Source organism: Prionailurus viverrinus, chromosome B3 (assembly GCF_022837055.1).
Source record: "Prionailurus viverrinus isolate Anna chromosome B3, UM_Priviv_1.0, whole genome shotgun sequence".
NCBI classification, from domain to species: Eukaryota; Metazoa; Chordata; class Mammalia; order Carnivora; family Felidae; genus Prionailurus; species Prionailurus viverrinus.
The window spans coordinates 118,348,988-118,368,802 of NC_062566.1; the positions used below are offsets into that span (position 1 = coordinate 118,348,988).

At 39.6% G+C, this 19,815-nt stretch overlaps 1 long non-coding RNA gene across 8 annotated transcripts in view; it reads left to right on the top strand.

Moving 5' to 3' along the window:
- The window catches only part of LOC125167178 (uncharacterized), a 67,242-nt gene that overhangs the window by 31,456 nt on the left and 15,971 nt on the right, over positions 1–19,815 (top strand). For 5 of the 8 annotated variants that reach the window (XR_007152689.1, XR_007152684.1, XR_007152682.1 and 2 more), the window contains one exon: positions 17,863–17,996. The exons of the other annotated variants lie outside the window; for them this stretch is intronic. This is a non-coding gene — a long non-coding RNA (uncharacterized LOC125167178). The remainder of the gene's footprint in view (positions 1–17,862; positions 17,997–19,815) is intronic. 8 annotated transcript variants of the gene reach the window in all.

Sequence of the window (19,815 nt, forward strand, 5' to 3'; positions counted from 1 at the left end):
GTTTGGGTAATTTGTGATTTTTAAAGACTTGATCCATTTCATCTAAATTTTTTAGTTTATGTGTGTACAATTGTTCATAATATTTCTTTATATCCTCTTAATGTCTGTGGGGTTTATAGTGATAGCACCTTTTTCAATCCTGATATTGGCAATTTGTGTCTCTTCTCTGTTGTTTTTTGTTTGTTTGTTTTTGGTTGGGTTTTGTTTAGAAGTTTTCAGTTTTATTGATCTTTTCATATAACCAGCTTTTGGTTTTTGTTGATTTCTTTTTATTTTCAATTTCATTGATTTCAGCTCTCTTTGTTACCCCTTCCTTAACTTGTTCTCTGTTTATTTTGCTCTTTTCCCTGCCCTAGTTTCTTACTATGAAACCCTAGATTATTGTCTTTAGACCTTGATTATATTCCAGTATAATCATTTAATGCTATGCATTTCTCTGGAAGTACGCCTTAACTACATCTCACACATTTTGATGTGTTGTATTTTCACTTTTATTTAGCTAAAAATATTTCCTAATTTCCCTTGAGACTCATCTTTGACCCCTGGGTTATTTGAAAGTGTGTTGTGTTGTTTAATTTCCAAGTGTTTGGAGGTTTTTCTCTTATCTTTCTGTTCCTGATCTAGTTTAACTCTAGTGTGGTTGGAAAACATTCTTTGTATGGTTTCAATTCCGTTAAACTTGTTAGAGTTTATCTTATGACCTACAACATGGTCTGTTTTTGTGAATGTTCCAAGAAAATGTATATTCTGCTGTTCTTGGGTGAGCTGTTCTATTGAGAAGGATATGTTTTGTTGAGAAGGATATTTTTCTGTGGTTGGGTGGAGGGCTCTATAAATGTCAGATCCAGTTTTTGATGGTGTTGTGTAGTTCATCTATATTCTTGCTGGTTTTCTGTTTACTAGTTCTATTTATCATTAAGGGCATTCAAGGGCATATATAGCTATAATTATATATTTGCCTACTTCTCCTTTCAGTTCTTTTCAATTTTTGCTTCCTGTGTTTTGATCTCTGTTGTTAGATATAAACTTAGGATTGCTATTTCTTCTTGGTGAATTGACCCCTGGTAATTTTCTCATTTCTTCTTCTTCTTTTTTTTTTTTTTTGGCTGATATTAATATTGCCCTGCTGACTGTCTTTTGTGTAGTGTTTGCACAGTATACCTTTTCCCTTATTTTTACTTTTTAACCTGGCTTTATCATTATTTGTGAAGTGAGTTTCTTATAGACAGCATATAGTTAGGTCATGGGTTTTAAAATATCTACATCTGTCAACAGATGTCCTAATTCTGACAACATCTGTCCTAATTTATATGTTTAGATCACTTTCATTTAATGCAGATATTGATAAGTTTTGACCTAGGTTGACAATTTTATAATTTATTTTATGATTGTACCCTCTTTTTTGTTCCTTGAATCCCCCCTTTCTTGCCTTTATTTAGACTATTTAAACAGTTTTAATTTTTTAACTGTTTTTATTTTAAAAATTTTAATGTTTATTTATTTTTGACAGAGAGACAGAGTGCAAGTGGGAGAGAGGCAGAGAGAGAGGGAGACACAGAATCCGAAGCAGGTTCCAGGCTCCAAGCTGTCAGCAGACAGCCCAATGCAGGGCTTGAACCCATGAGCTGTGAGATCATGACGTGAGCTGAAGTCAGACAACTTAACTGACTGAGCTACCCAGGAGCCCCTAAACAGTTTTTTAGTATTCCATTTTAATTAATTTATTTTTTGATTATGTCTTTGTACATTTTTTCAGTGGCTACTCTAGGGATTACAATATACATCTTAACTTTTCACAAACTACTTAAAGGCAATATTTTACCATTTTAGGTAGAATGTAAAAATCTTAGCAACTGTCAGACCCTCTCTTCTCTCTGTTTTATGGTATGGTTGTCTTACATAGTATATCTGTGTACCTTGAAAGGTCCACCAGATGATGTTATAATTCTAGTTTGGATTATCAAACATATTTTAAAGAATTTAAGAGATGAAGAATAGTTTATCATGCTTAATTAGACACTTACCCCTTTCTGGTGCTCTTCTGTCATTCTGATGTTCCACATTTTCTTCTGGTATTATTTCCCTGTTGCCTGAAGAACTTCCTTTAGCAATTCTCCTAGAGGAGACTGGCTGGCAATAGATTCTCTTAGTTTTCCTTCATCTGACAAGGTTTTCATTTCACCTTAATTTCTGGAGGGTATTTTTGATAAGTATAGACTCCTAGGTGGTAGTTCTTTACTCTCAGCAACTTTAAGAAGGATGTGACTCTCTTCCTGGTCTCCATGGTTTCTTACGACAAATTCACAGTCATTGGAATTCTTGTTCTCCTATTGATAATATGTTGTTTTTCTCTGGTTGCTTTCAAGACTTTTATTTGGTATTTAGTTTTCACCAAATTGATTACGATGTGTTTGGGGATGAGTTTCTTTGGGTTTATTGTGTTTGGGGTTTGTTGATCTTCTTGAATTTGTAAGTTGATTTCTTTTTCCAGATTTTGGAAGTTTTCAGCCATCATTTGGTTTTTTTGTTTTTTTTTTTTTGTTTTTTTTTTAATTTATTTGCAACGTTTATTTATTTTTGGGACAGAGAGAGACAGAGCATGAACGGGGGAGGGGCAGAGAGAGAGGGAGACACAGAATCGGAAACAGGCTCCAGGCTCTGAGCCATCAGCCCAGAGCCTGACACGGGGCTCGAACTCACAGACCGCGAGATCATGACCTGGCTGAAGCCGGACGCTTAACCGACTGCGCCACCCAGGCGCCCCTAGCCATAATTTGTTAAAAAAATGTTTAGCAGCACACTATCTCTTCTCTCTGGGACTCTAATAACACAAATACTAGAACTGATTTCTCTAATTCTTAAATCATGCGCTTTTGCCTTAGTCTCCCTCTTTTTTTTTTCTGCTTCATTTTTCTCCATAAGTTTGTCCTCTATATTGTTGATTCTCTGCTCTGCCTCATCCATACTTGCTGCCATGGCATCCATTCGAGATTGCAGCTCAGTTATGGCATTTTTAACGTCATCCTGACTAGCTTTTATTTCTTTTATCTCCGCAGAAAGGGATTCTAATCTTTTTTCGATTCCAGCTAGTATTCTTATTATTGTGATTCTAAATTCTGGTTCAGACGTCTTGCTTGAATCTGTGTTGGCTAGGCCCCTGGCTGTCATTTCTTCCTGCTCTTTCCTTTGGGGTGAATTCCTTCATTTCATCATTTTGAAGGGAGAAAAGGAATTAATGAAGTAAAAAAAAGTTAAAATTACAAAAATTAAAATAAAAAAATTAAAATGAGAAAATTAAAAACAACACACACACACACACACACACACACAAATCAAATAAATGATGCTAGACCCTAGGTGTGTTTTGGTCTGGGTGTTGAAAGGGGCTTGACAGATTAGAGAAAAAAGGGGAAAGAAAAAAAAGGAAATCATTTGAAAATTTGAAAAAATGAATACACTGAAATAAAATAAAATGAAATGATGGAAGTAAAATAGAATTTGAAAAAATTTACACAGAAGTATGAAATATGGTAGAAAAAACAATTAAAAATGTTTTTAATAAAAATTGAAAATAACATTTTTTTTCTCTTTCTGTATTTAAGAAAAAGAAAAGAAACAAAAACGAGAGAGGAAAAAAAAGAAAATGGAATAGATGGACCAGCGAACAGACTGAAATATGATTCAAATTACTTTGTTTTCCCCTAGAAGTCAAGCTATGAAGCGCTTTATAGTCCAAAAACTAAGCAGGCGGAGAGATTTGTGTTCCTGAAGAGTGAGGTTGGCCTAGTTGGGCGGGGCTTAGTGTAACAGCTCCGTTCTCCACTAGATGGTGCTGCTTAGCTTACTGGGGTGGATTGTCGGGGCACTCATAGGTGTGTAGGTACATGTGCGGGAGTGGTGAAAATGGCGTCACCCAGCTACCCAGTGTCTAGTATCAGAATTCTGTTCTCCCTGATCAGCACTTGTGCACCCGTCCTTTGTCTTCAGCCTCCATCCTCTCCCCATTTTTACACTGTCCATGACGAAGACCCAGGCAGAACCTTCTTCCTGAGTTTTATTTTAGATGCGGCTTTTTTTCCCAACCCCTTACTTCTGAGGGACTGTGGCTTTGACCTGCTCAGACCTTCTGGGGGAGGGTCTCACTAAGCAATTGCTGGTGCCGGCTGCACCCAGGAACGTTCACGAGACTGTGCTGTGGCCAATGCCCAGAGACTGTGGCTGGACGCCAGCCTGCCCCAGAAAAAGTTCACACGATCGTGTAGCAACAGTGTTTCAGGGGTTATGGGAAGTCACAACACACATCTGGCACCAGGCTTTACTCCCAGAGATCTTGTTCCAGCACTAGCAAATGTGGTTGTTCTCCCAGGTCCACTGGGGCCTTTGCCTGTTGGGGGACCACACAGCCTCTACCAGATGTCCTCCCAGCAGGGGAACCGCCTCTCTCTATGTGGCCTGAAGACCACAGACTTCACTCTGCTCCTGGGGATTCACCCTTCCTGCCAGAGCACTGCCAGGTATCGAGCTGCATAGTTTCAGACTCTGCGCTCCCCCTGTTTATAGAGTCTTAATGGAATTTAAACCCTCTCCTTTCTCCTTTCTCCCTTTTTAGTTCAGTCCCTGCTGCTGTTTCCACTTTCCACTTTCTCTCCAGCTGCTTTTGGGATGTGTGCTTTTCCCGTATTCTCCGACCCCCCCAACCCTGATCTCCATCCTCTCTCTGCACACAAAAACAGCTCCCTGCCCTCCGTGGCTTCTCTTTCCCCCAGTTCACCTCTCCATGCTGTGTACTTGCTGAGTTCTGTGGTTCAGGTTGTGCAGATTGTTGTGTTAATCCTCAAATCAGTTTTCTAGATGTGCAGGATGGTTCAGTGTTGATCTGCCTATATTTCATGGACATGAGACACACAGAAAAGCTTCCATGCTGTTCCACCATCTTGGCTCCTCCTTGATCATTGTGTTTCTTAAATACATATTGACATACAGCTAGGTCTCAGCTTCTTATGCTTACAGTGTTTAATCAACTACAAAACAAAAGGATATTTATAAATTAAGTGCAAACAAAAGTACAACACAAAACAATTCAAATCAACATCGTTTATTTAATGTGACAGATGATGTTTGCTGAAACTGAATAGCTGTTCGTACTGTGAGTTGTAGTGCATGACTGGGGTACAGACTCTTTTGGCACATCACTGCTCCCTTGCCCTGAGTGATGACTCAGTTCTCCCACAAATTTCTCTATCAAACCACTGTACCACCCTGAAGCTTCCATCTGCACAGTGTGATATGACATCATTTGGCCTATCTTTAACTCAAGAAGAATTTACATATAAGTTAGTCTCTCTTTTTCTGTCTCTCTCTCTCTTTCTTTACCAGCCTAACGTCATTAAAGTAGTAGTCATTGGTGCCAACACTTGTGTGAATGGCATCAAAACCTCTGATGCTGAAGTCTTTCAGCAGGACTTAGTTCTGAGCCAGTCAGCCAGAGAGGATCTGGAATATGTTAATATTAGAATCTTAAATCTACTAGCCAAATGGAAAACTATTCCATTAAAAACGTAGTTTAAGAAAATTATTAAGACTCAGAAGACATGTTTGTAGATTCCCATTTAAGAAACATTGAAGTATTGTTCAATATAATTATTTCAACAAACATTATTACCTCCATCCTACAATGAGGAAACTGGGGCTTACAGGTTAAATAACTTGGCCAAGGTCTCATAGCTGATAAATAGCCAAGTTGGTACACACAGAGAGCACCCAACCTGTCCATCTCCAGAGCCTCCACTCCTAACTATGACTTACTCAAGGCTGTTTTCTCATAAAAGCTCATGCTATGATCTGGTGGCTCAGTTGGTTAAGGCTCTGACTCTTGATTTTGGCTCAGGTCATGAACTCGAGGCTCATGGGATGGAGCCCCACGTGGGGCTCTGTGCTGACAGTGTGGAGCCTGCTTGGATTCTCTTTCTTCCTCTCTTTCTTCTCCTCCTCTGGTCACTCATATGCTTTCTCTCAAAATAAAATAAATAAATTTTAAAAATATCAAAAACATAAAAGCTCGTGCCATAATCTGTTTTTCCAAAGTGGGCAGAGGCTACACAGGACCTCCAAACTACCTCACATAGCTTCCCTTCATTCCTTGATCTAAGTCCTTTATGTTTCTCTAAAGAAAGACTTGTTGAATTCTACCCTCAAGAAAAGGAAGAAAACAAGGAAAATAGAACAGTGTTCACTTTATTACTCTAAATTTCCTTTATGTCCTTATTACTGTACAGAAATGCATTTTTCCACAGGTGTGATACTGCACAGTTAATCACACAGTTAATCACTCCCTTTTCTCTTCAATATATGGCACTCTAGCTCACAGGCCAGATGTAGCACTTTTTACATTATATCATACTTGCCTTTCTTTTCCCAAACTGTGAGCCTTTTGGGGACAGAGAATTCATCTTCCATATCTTTGTAGCATTGGAAGAGCACTGCACAGTTTGATGCGCATTTTCTCAGTTGAATTATGTCATGATCTCATATGTTAATTGGACACATGTTAAAATAAACCTGATCTCTTGGTTTTCTCCCTGGATGTTTTCCTACCCTAATCGTGTGTGTGTGTGTGTGTGTGTGTGTGTGTGTGTGTGTGTGTGTGTGTGTTGACTGTTGCTGTCTTCATGATGATGGAGAGGTAACTTTTGCTAAGGGCTGTCAGAGTACCAGAGGCAGTAATCAGCTGGAGAAAGTGGCCATAATCAGGTTTCCTGCTTCTATCAGTGCCTTGGGTCCTGCAAGACACTATAGCAAAGTTTTTGGAAACTTGAAGGTTGACTTCTGTGTATGTCATTACTGTTAAATTAGGGATTGGAGGAGGCAGAGAAATGGGACCTCTGTGATGAAAGTTCACACCTGCTTAGAGACTATTTTCCCTGGTGGGTGTGAACTGAGTGGGCAGTGGGCTCTTGGATATACTTGATGTAAGCAGTGAGGGATAAAATACTTCTGGGCCCTCTGAGGACACATATATTATCTCAGGAATCTCTGAAATGAAAAGGGAGGAAGGGAGGCTCTGCTTTTACCATTTTTCTTCACTCTCTCCCTCTCTTCCTCATTTTTCTTCAAAAATTTATTGACTGATGATTAGGTAATATGATGTGGTCTATATATACAGTGAAATATTACTCAGCCATCAAAAAGAATAAAACCTTGACATTTGCAACAATGTGGATGGAATTAGAGGGTATTATGCTAAGTGAAATAGGTCAATCAGAGAAAGAAAAATACCATAAGATTTCACTCATATGTGGAATTTAAGAAACAAGACAGATGAACATACGGGAAGGGGGGAAGAGAAGAGAGGGAAACAAACCACAAGAGACTTAACAATAGAGGGGCGCCTGGGTGGCTCAGTCAGTTGAGCGTCGGACTTAGGCTCAGGTTGTGATCTCACAGTCTGAGACTTCGAGCCCCGCATCCGGCTCTGTGCTGTTAGCTTGGAGCCTAGAGCCTGCTGCGGATTATGTGTCTCTGTGTCTTTCTCTGCTTCTCCCTCACTCTCTCTGTCTCTGTCTCTCTCTCTCTCTCTCAAAAATAAATAAAAACATTAAAAAAATTTAAAGAGACTTGACAATAGAGAACAACTGAGGGTTGATGGAGGGAGGTGGGTGGGGGATGGGCTAGATGGGGAGTGGGTATTAAGGAGGGCACTTGTTGGCATGAGCACTGGGCATTGCATATAAGTGATAAATCACTGAATTCTACTCCTGAAACCAATATTGCACTGTATGTTAGCTAACTAGAATTTAAATAAAAAAAAAAAAAAGAATTTATCTGAGCACTTGCCATGTGCTAGAGTTGGGTGATATACCTGTAGAAAAACCACACCAAGAAGTTCTCCATTTAGCATGGGACATTACAGACAATTATGTAGAGCAACAATGACATCTATGCAAGGAATCAGGGGGGTAGAGTGGGGAGCACCTGACTACTTAGAATGGGAGGTAGGAACTATGGAGGGGAAGGGTTTGTGATGGAGCTGGCATTCATCATGAACACTGGAGGAGTTTTCCTGGTGGAGAAGTGAGGCAGGGCACCCAGAAACAAGAAACGATACAAAGAAAGGTTTGGAGGTATGAAGGGGAATTGGATAGGTGTCCAGGAAATAGGGTGTATAGCGTTCCAATAAAACTTATGTGTTAGCAACTCAAAATAAAGTCTGTCTGTTGTAGACCATTATCACAGTACACTGGTGTTGGTCTTGGGAATTTTGACTATTAGTGACTTTGAGAAAATGGAAATTGATATTAGTTAACATCTAGATAAAATACATTAATAAATTGTGAATGTATTTTATTAGATAGACATGGGTTGTTGTGTATCTGGAACATAACATGTCAGGAGGGTGAGAGATTGGAGAATGAAATGAAGATGCATAGGGCCAACTTAATGTTGACTTGCTACTTGTGTGAAGGTTTTTTCTTTTTTCCTCTTTCCCCCTTTTTACAATGGAAAAATCTTAAACACACATAAAGATGGATTAGTATAATGAAGTCTTACATACCCATAGCGCAGCTTTAGTGACCACCAACTAACTTCCACTTTTGTTTCTTTGATTCCTTCAATTTTCTTTTTTAATTGTTGGAGCATCTTGAAGCAAATTCAGTACCCATAGATACTTCAGGATAATTTCTTTTTTTAAAAATATAACCACAGAGGGGCGCCTGGATTGCTTAGTCGGTTAAGCGTCCGACTTCAGTTCAGGTCATGATCTCATGGCATGTGAGTTCGAGCCCCACATCGGACTCTGTGCTGGCAGGTCAGAGCCTGGAACCTGCCTCAGATTCTATGTGTATCTCTGTCCCACCCCCACTCTCACACTGTCTCTCTCAAAAATAAATAAGCATTAAAAAAATTAAAAATATAACCACAGATAGATATATATATAGTAATTCAATAGGAATATATATATTCCTAATATATATATAATATATATAATATATATAATATATATTATATATATAATATATAATATATATATTATATATATAATATATATTATATATATATTATATATATATATACTGGATTATTTCTTTTAAAAAATACAACTACAATATCATTTTCACACCTGAAAAAATAAACAAAAATTCCTTAGTATCAAGTAAAATCCAGTCCATGCTCAATTTTCCCTGATTGTCTGAGAAATGTCTTTTTTACGGCAGTGTTTAAATCACAACCCAAACACAGTCCACATATAGTGTATGGATGATTTGTCTCTTGTCTCTCAATCTGTATTAGTTCTCTATGCATTCACCCTCTGACTTACAACAAATTTTTAAAAAGTTTTTAATTTTAGTAAAAAATTTGTTAGGAAACTGGGTTGTTTTTCCTACAGAACTTCCAGAGTTTGGATTTGGCTGATTGTACCCTTGCGGTGCTCTTGAACAAGCTCTTCCAACTGCCACATTTCCTAGGAACTGATAGAGCTAGCAGCTGTTCAAATACAGGCTCTTTCTTTTGGCAGAAAGGCTTCGTAGTTGATGCTTCCTATTGAATTACTAGTTGTTCCGGGGAGAGTGAAGTTAACTTTAGTTACTGGGTTCAGGTAATGTCAGGCTAATCCATTCATTATAGAGTTTGTATTAAGGTTTTGGGCAGGCTAGGCAAAAACAGGTTTGCTTTACAAAGACCCACCTGCTGACTATATGGAGAACGAGACTAATGAAGTGATCCCGGAGACAGTGAGATCAGTTGAAAACAATTGCAGTGGTCTAGGTGAAAAATGAAAATTTCTTGCTAAGGTAAGGGTTGTAGAGGTGGACAGGAGGGTCCACATTTGGGAGATATTAAGCAGGAAGAGGGTGTCTACTGGAGGCAGGGGTAAAGAGGGAGAATGCAGTTAATCATTTAGCCTATTTGTCTTTTTTTCTCTAGATACATCATACCTTAGGTGATTTCATTCATTCCCTTGGTTTTCAATCCCCTTATATTCTGGTAACTTCAGAAAGTTGTATCTTTGGCCTTAGCATTTCATCCTGAACTTCACACATTTATATCCGAATGCCTGCTGAATATCTTCACTGGGATCTTATCCTTCCATGTCCAAAACTACTCTTATCTTGTCCCCGCCAACCAGCTTCTCCCCCAGTCTTCCCCATCCTATTAATGGCACTACTAGTTGTTCAGACAAAATCCCTAAGAGTCTCCTTGTTTCTTACCTGTCCCTTATACTCCCATCAAGTTTTGTCAGCTTTACCTTCAAAACATATGTGAATTTGAACCATTCTCAGTGACATTGTTCTGGGCCATAATTTAATCATCTTTCAGCTCATCCTCAGATCTCACTGTTTTTACTCTTGCAGGAGACCAGGTAGGAGAGGTAGACAAAAAGATTTAAGGCTTGAGGATGGTGCCTGTTAGAATTCCTCTTCAGTTCTTGGCAAAGACAAACTGCTCATTCTTCTTTGCTCATCTTTACTTTCCCTCTAGTCCTAAGGCATTCAGCACACTCTCTTCACAATGGTAATGTGGTAGATGACACAATGGCCCAAGTTCTTCAACCCTATCTGGATCTACAACTTTTGCCACATAACTTGGCAGTGCTCTCCACTGACCCTGGGCTTGATGATGTGACTTGCTTTGACCAATGGAATGTTAGCAAAGTTTGATGCAAGCGGTGGCTTGAAAAATGCTTGGACAATTGGGCTTGGTCTTCCACTCTTGCACCTCTAGCATTACTATGAGAATATTCTTGAACTAGGCTGTCAGGGCATGGGATATCTGTGAAGCAGAGAGCTAAGGCTGGCCTGGATAAAATAACGGCCAGTGGACTCCCAGATACATGACTGATTTGAGCCAGGATCAGAAGAGCCTCTTAGCCAGTCACTCCAGCTGCACAAACAATTAGAGTTTTGTGGTTGTTTCTTTTTGTTATGCAGCATTGTGGCAATAGATAACCAGGGGATTCCAAATTCGTATCTACCACATGGATCTTTTCTCTTAACTTTAGCTTTGTATATCTCTCAGGTGCCTCTTTTGGATATATAATAGACAGTTCCAGCAAAACATGACCAAAGTCTTTGGTTAGCAGCTCTTTCCCTAAATGTTCCCATCTTATGACAGCTCCATCATTCATCTAGTAGCTCAGGTCATAAAGTAGGAATCATTTTTTATTCCTTAATTTTCATTGTATCTCTCATCCAAATTATCAGGTTGTTTCTGTTATTTTCAGACTATATCTAAACGCATCCATTCTTCTCTGTTTCTACTACCAACCACTTTAGTTCATGCCCACATAAACTTCCTTCTGTATCATACCTTGTCTCTGTTTTCATCCTTATAGTCAAGTCTCAAAATGCCAGCCAGAATAATTTGAAAAAGAAAATTCCTCAGATATGATATCAAAAGAACAGAAAATAAAAGAACAAACAGATAAATTGAAGAACATTGAAATTTCTTCAATGCGCTTCAAAGGGCACTTCAAAGGGCACTATCAAGCAAGTGAAAAGGCAACTAAAGAATGGGAGAAAATACTAACAAATCATATATCAGATATGGGATTAATATCTAGAATATATAAAGAGCTCCTTAAATTCAGCAACAAAAACTAAACAGTCTGATTAAAAAATGGGCAAAGGATTTGCATAAATACTTATCCAAAGAAGATATACAGATAGCCAATGAACACACGAAAAGATGTTCAACATCACTAATCACTAGGGAAATGCAAATCAAAACCACAATGCAAATCAATACCACCTCACATCCATTAGGATGGCTATTATCAAAAAACCAGAAAATAGTAAGTGTTGGCAAGGATATAGAGAAATTAGAACACTTGTGCTTTGTGGGTGGCAACGTAAAATGGTGCAGTGGCTATGAAAAAGAGGTGGTTTCTCAAAAAATTAGAAATAGAATTATCATCATCTAGCAATCCCATTTCTGGATACATACCCAAAATAACTGAAAGCAGGGACTTGAACAGGTATTTGTACAGCCATGTTCACAGCAACACTTTCAAAATAGACAACAGGTATAAGCAACCCAGTATTTATCAACAGGTGAATGGATAAACAAAATGTAGTACATACATACAAGGTAGAATTATTAATCCTTAAAAAGGAAGAAAATTCTGACACATACTACAACATGAATGAACCTTGAAGACATTATGCTAAATGAAAGAAGATAATCACAAAAGATCAAATACTGTATGATCCTACTTACGTGTGTGGTACCCAGAGTAGTAAAATTCATAAAGGTAGAAAGTAGAATGTTGGTTTCTAGGGTCTGGGGGAGAGGACAATGGGGAGTTATCGTTTAATGGGTACACAGTTTCAGTTGTAGAGAATGAACAAAATTCTGGAGATGAATGGTATTGATGATTGTACAATATAAATAGGGGTGCCCAGTGGCTTAGTGAGTTAAGCATCTGACTCTTGATTTCAGCTCAGGTCATGATCTCACAGGTTTGTGAGTTCAAGTCCTGCATTGGGCTCTGTGCTGACAGTGTGGAGCCTGTTTGGGATTCTGTCTCCTTCTCTTCCTGCCCCTCCCCCACTTGCTGTCTATCTTTCTCTCAAAATAAATAAAAATAAACTTTAAAAAATTAGTTAAAAATCAGTATAAATAAACTCAATGCCACTAAATGGCACATTTAAAAATGGTTAAAATGATATAATTTTTGTTATGTATATTTAATACCCCAATTTAAAAATCTGGCATGAAAAAAAACCTTTCCTCAGGCATTCAAAATGCATTTCACAATCTTTTGATCAAATCAATAATATAGCAAAAAAGAAACTCAGGGACAATGAAATGAAATTATTAGCCATTTTTTTTTTTTTTGGTTTACTATAAGGTAGTATCTATTTTTAGACTATTATTCCCCAGAATCTATTTTATATTCAGGTTACACTATAACTCTTTAGCTCCTATCTTACATCTAAATTATTTTCCCTGTCATATGAAGATTGACAACAGAATGTGATTCATGGCTAGTTATCCCATTTTGTATATTTTGAATGCAATCAAACAGATTAAAATTTTAAAAATTGTTTAGCATTTGAGATGTACAATTGAATATATGTATTATACATGTATGCATATCCATAATATATAAATACATGTGTAAGTTATATGTTTTTACAAGAATATACCCTGTATTTTATTTATTTATTTATTTATTTATTTATTTATTTATTTATTTAAATATATGAAATTTATTGTCACATTGGTTTCCATACAACACCCAGTGCTCATCCCAAAAGATGCCCTCTTCAATACCCATCACCTACCCTACCCTCCCTCCCACCCCCCATCAACCCTCAGTTTGTTCTCAGTTTTTAAGAGTCTCTTATGCTTTGGCTCTCTCACACTCTCACCTCTTTGTTTTTTTTTGTTTTTGTTTTTTTGCCCTTTCCCTCCCCCATGGGTTTCTGTTAAGTTTCTCAGGATCCACATAAGAGTGAAAGCATATGGTATCTGTCTTTCTCTGTATGGCTTATTTCACTTAGCATCACACTCTCCAGTTCCATCCACGTTGCTACGAAGGGCCATATTTCATTCTTTCTCATTGCCACATAGTACTCCATTGTGTATATAAACCACAATTTCTTTATCCATTCATCAGTTGATGGACATTTAGGCTCTTTCCACAATTTGGCTATTGTTGAGAGTGCTGCTATAAACATTGGGGTACAAGTGCCCCTATGCATCAGTACTCCTGTATCCCTTGTATACCCTGTATTTTATAATATAAATGTCACGTCTTTCACCCCCTGATTGGAAAGCTTTCACATGTTTCCCATCTCAACCCTTTCCATGGCCTTCAGGCTCCACAGAACCCAAATTGATCTATCTTTTCAACCTTGTCTTTTACTACCTTTCTCCTAGCTTATTTTGTTCTGGTGACCTTGGCCTTCTTGCTTGGATTCAAATTCCCAAGTTTGGTACTGCCTCAAGGCCTATGTATTTGCTGTTTCCTCTGCCTGGAATATTTTCCTTCCAGACATCTGCCTGTCTCATGCTTTTGCTTCACCCTGACCTGGGTTCAAATGTCGACTCCTCAGAGGCCTATTCTGGCCATTCTATCTAAAACAGACCCCTCCCTCCACTTCATAACCCATGACTTGCTACCTCATTGTTCTGTTTAGATTTCCTGTTAGTACTCATTACTACATAAAATTACATTCCATACTCATACTTTTTCTGTCTCTTTCATCTACCTTGTTGACCACAGCATCCCCAGCTTCAATAAGACTACCTGACATACCAATGACATTCAATAAATGTGTGTTCAATGCATGAACTCTACAAATGATTATTGAGTTCCTACTATGTGCAGACACTGTGGACTTAGTTTTGTCCTCTGTGTGGAAGATTATACTATTGCCTGGCACAAGATGTTGAGATAGGGAGTACTGAGGACAGTTAAGTTGTTTAGATGGGCTTGGTTTGAGATACCTTGGACTAGCAGGTAGAGATGGAGAAGGGAAGTTGTAACCCTGGTATGGAAATCAGGGCCTCTAGAGAGATAGGCAGGAATGTAATAGAACTTACAGAACTCTACACAGGGACTGACTACCAGTCTGTCCAACCTGGGATTCTATCTCTGATGGGGAGAGAGGGGGTATTGAGGGAAGAGTGGTCATGGTGGTTCATAATATCAATAGTAAGGTCCATCCTAAGTGGAGCTTTGAGTTATGTGGCTATAGGACCTATGAGTAATTGTCTGTCCCCAGAACCACAGGCTTTCTCACCATCTCCCTGATGTCAGACATTCCCTCAGGCAGGAAAGCGGCTCACTTGGTTACCAGAGGGAAGATAGAAAGGCAAGCATTCCCCCTCCATCTCATTCGAGAGACATATAGATGACTTATACTGGAATTTCCCAGATGCCAGATTTTGGGAGTTGGATGGAGAGAGAATCTGAAGTCTGGGGCAAAGAGCAAGGGAAATAGGAAGATGGGTCTAGAAATTTCATATACTAAAGAGCACTAACTTCTGACAAGTCATTGCCCACAAATTTCCTATATAAAAACTGCCCTGGGGGTGCCTGAGTGCCTCAGTAGGTTAAGAGTCCAACTCTTGAGTTCAGCTCAGGTCATGATTGTGGTTCCTGAGTTCAAGCCTCACATCAGGCTCTGAGCTGACAGTGCAGAGCTTGCTTGGGATTCTCTGTCTTCCTCTCTCTCTTCCCCTCCCCCACTCACTCTCTCTCAAAAATAAACATTAAAAAAAAAACCCTGCCCTTACATTCATATAACACTTCATAGCTTATAAAATATTACATTGAAAAGTCAGGTGCCCCTAAAGTTGCATCCCATATGTAGGATCTCTGGAAAATTAACCTCTACTAATGTCCTCATTTATAGACCACAGTAATAACCTATTCCTCATGGTACTAAAAGAGACAACTTATGTAAAGTGCTTAGCCCACTGCCAGCACATGCACATTCAATCAGCATTTGTTTCCTTCACTATTTCCTTTACATTATCTCGCCTGAAACTCACACCAATTCTGGGAAGTAAGTTTGGCGGGTATTGTTATCATCCCACTTTACAGATGAAAAACCAGGATCAGAGAGATTTATTCTGACTTTCCTAAAGCCATAGAACTTTCAAATAGGAGAGTCAGGATTTGAATTCAGGCCTTTCATCCCTAAGTTGTCTCCTCCCACCCTGCTGCCTCTTGTTCTTCTCTGACCATGTTGGAGTGTCCCATGGCGGAGACAGAGTTCACCACAGGTCTGTCCTGTAGGTCAGGAGGATGCTGCCATCTTTGCTTTTGTTATAATATGCTTTTGAAAACATATAGAAGCAGAATGTCTGAAAGCTGGACAGTGGACTTACATGTTATCAATGGCATTCTGATCAAATTATATAATCTGTAATTACATCTTGCCTTTTAGACATAACCTTTGTGTCTCTATTTCTAGCGCTTCACTTGCCTTTAATTTCACTTTTCCTTCACGGTTGAATGCAGACTTGGCTGGCTGGAGAGCCCTGAGTGGCCAGTCAAAGCTAATGGTTCACCTTTGCCTCCATTGTCCTAAGTTTATGAGACTTTTCACTTTCTTACTAGTATCAACACTTTCCCCTTCCCTTTCCTGATTATTAAAAAAAAGTGGCAAATTGAACACAATATTTATTTTTTTATTTTATTTTATTTTTCAACGTTTATTTATTTTTGGGACAGAGAGAGACAGAGCATGAACGGGGGAGGGGCAGAGAGAGAGGGAGACACAGAATCAGAAACAGGCTCCAGGCTCTGAGCCATCGGCCCAGAGCCTGATGCGGGGCTCGAACTCACGGACCGCGAGATCGTGACCTGGCTGAAGTCGGACGCTTAACTGACTGCGCCACCCAGGCACCCCATTGAACACAATATTTAGACCATTGCACAGCTGTACTGACAATGGTAGTGATCTTGCTGACTCCAATTGGTGAGTGAAGGCATGGTCATTTTTCCATGGCTCAATGGAGTCGGCTAATTCCCAAAACCTAGAAGGGTGACTGGTGTGTAAGGCACTGAAGATTGTGCTGCTTGCACTTTAGAAGGGGGGATGTGGGTCATGAACTGCCTGCATTGTCCTGAACTCGTGTCTAGCCAGGAGGTGGCGCCCTTTCGCTGCCCAGTTGATAGTGGTGGGTCCATACTGTGGGGAGGGAAAAAATGAGCTTCTGTAGCTTGGACTGCCATTTCAGAGGCTCTGAGACACAGGGCCCAGGTTTGCCTCTTCTAAACAGCCACATAATGCACTTGATGAAGGAAACTGCATGGGGCCTTACTTCTTCAGCCACCAGAGCCATTTCTCTGTCCCTTCCTTCTAGAGATTCTCTTCCCTGAGAATGAGCAGTGGGGTCTGGGAAAATGATCAGAACGCAGCCTTGTAATGAAGGTGAAGGGAACTGAGAAAGATGACAGATGAGGAGCTGCTTCTTACAGTGCTTGCTTCTCTCTCTCTCTCTGAATCTCCCTTCTGCTCTTGTTCTGAAGTAACAAAGTTGTCCTGTATTTCTGCAAACAGAACTCCATCCCCAGGCAGGCTTGTGACCTGAGCTGCTATTTGTCCTAAACCTCTTTTGTTTTAGATAGACTGTGGGGGATCTAAGGTCTAAACTGGGAAGAAAGGAATGGGAGAAATGAAAATCAGAGAAGAACAGGAGGAAAGAGACAGCCGAACAGACATCAGAGAGAAAAACAGAAAGACAGATACACAGAGAAAGACAGAGATACAGAAAGAGACAACGTGGGACATATGCGAGGGTGGGGGCACTGATTTGGAGGCAGAAGGATAGATCTGCATCCCAGCTCATCTACCTCAAGCTCTGTGAAGTTGGGAAAAATCACCTGACTGCTCTGAACCTCAGTCTTCTCACCTGAAAATGGGAATAATTTTACTTCATCTGTATCACAGTGATGAGGACCAAAGGGAAAGCATTGACACTCTAGTTACAGTGGCTATTACCTGATGTCAAGCCAGGCCTTAAGAGAGAGGTTGTGGTCCTGGCTTATGTTGAATCCTAAGGGTGGGCATAAGCGCTATCAGAAGCTCTGGGAGAAAACTCTAGTCCCCTGTACCCTAATCCTATTTTCCCAGAGGATTTTATAGCAGGAAGTTTTCCTGGTTCCAGCTCCTGGGCAGAGAAGCCTCATTGCCCAGGGTGGCATTGTGTGTGTGTGTGTGTGTGTGTGTGTGTGTGTGTAGGCACTTCTAGGTTACTCTCTTCCACACTCAACACTCATAGCTAACATCTTGTTGAGTTTACTATGTGCCAGGTGCTTTTCAAAGTGTGCTACATGGATTAACATTTAATCTTTATAACTGTCTTATGAAGTAGGGACTACTGTTAACCTCATTTTTACAGATGTTGAAACTAAAGCAACAGACAGACAAAAGGAAATTGCCCAAAGTCACACAGGAAGTGGCAGAGGAGATTAAAACCCAGGCCATCTGATGCTAAAGTCCTCATCTAACCTTTGTGTTATCCTGTCTCTCCAGGTAGATGTTGGTCCCTTACCCTCTCATCTGGCAGGAGCAGCAGAAGGCAGCCTCAGTGGAGACTTTAACTGGCATATGCATCTCATTCTGGGGAGCTGTCCCTGTACTCAGGGTGTTGGGGGTGTCCCAGCTTGTGATGCATCCTGATCAGGTCAGAGGTGCCATCATTCCTTTATCTTGCAGCGAGGTGGTGATTTCAGCACTTTGAGATAGATGGGGAAAAGGACTTCACGTGCCCTTTGTTCCTGTTCAAATGCAGCACCCAGACAGGGTCTAGACACTACCAGCCTTCCTGCCTCCAGCTTTGCTTCTGGAAGTGAGAACACCTGTTGTCTGAAAGGTCCTGGACTCTAGAGCTGGGCTTGGTTATAGAGCAGTTGGGAGCAGACAGCGGGGTTTCCAGTGCAGTCGTTCCCACAAAATGAAGGGTACTCCATGATTTTAGTTACTTTCTTTGGTGCAGAAATTGTGGGCCGATAGTGAAATCCAATAACAACTTCAGTTTGCCTTGTTTAATATTAGAAAGTGGTATGAAAGTGACCAGGTGAATGAGAATCCAAAGAGGCATCAAAGAAGGACTTTGTAGTTACCCTCATTTTGCTTCCACACAGATGCACTTGATACTCATTGTCTGAAAATAAGGTTCACGGTCTATTGGTCTCATTTTTCCCTGAGAGAAGGGAAGACTTCCACATGGCCTCCTGGGAGATCTAAAAGCCCCATGTAGGAGATCTTCTTGAGGGCTTCTAACATACTCCCTGTCCTGGTCTTCTTGGTTTTTAAAAGAAGTTGCTGAGATTCTCTATTGCCTGCATTCTACCATGTTTGAGAACATCTGATTGTGCCCTTCATTTGAACACAGTCTTCTATAATTTGTAAGTATGTTAGACTTGCTTTCCCTTAGACCTTCATAGACTTCATAGACCTTCATAGACCTTACATGAGTTGAATGTTTCTGTGAGAAGTCTGGAGCCAGTCTGATTGTTTTCTCTTTTGCTTATTCCATTTATTCTTTCTTTTTCTCTGAGGTCTAGTGCTTTAACTAGGATGTGTTTTCTTGAAGTCCATTATAACTTGTTTATTTTGATTATTCTTTTTCTTCAGCAACTTAACTAAGCTCTATTTTGGTATGTATTACTCTGGAATAATTGTTTTTGGTATATATGATGTACCATCTTGTTTGCTGATTCTTGCTTCATTTCAGTGAAACTTTCCTATATTATACTTCAAAACATTTCTTGATTTCTATTTTTTTTTTAACTTCAGGGGCACCAATTATCCTTAAGTTTGACAGTCTTTGTCCTCTGTACCTATCATTCCCTAATTACTTCAATCTCTGTTTTATTTTCTCCTCATGCACTGTGATTACATCAGGCTTTCCCCAATCCTGTCAGTTCTATTTTTCATCTGGGTCGATGCCATTTCATTCAGCTGCTCCTAATTTATTCAATTTGTAATACATTTATTTTAGTTTGCAATTTGTTTCTTTAGTTCTGTGACATTTCTTGTAATTTCATTTTATTGTTCTATCATGTTCTGTTTACTGATTTTATATTTTCAAGTTATTCTATAGAATAAAACTCTCATGGGGACCTAGTTCTGTTTGTTGGGTTACTTCCTCCCATACTCCAACTTAGATTAGATTGGGTTTATACTCTTTCTCTTTCCTCTTATCTGTCTCCCTGGAAAGATGGCCAGCCCCAGTGGCCCTTGTTGCTTCTGCTGAGGCCCCTGGTGTGATGGAGGGGCTTCTACTCACTGGAACTTTTCTAGTAGCTTTACCTAGATCTGCCTCCTTACTCTCTGAGGACATACCTCC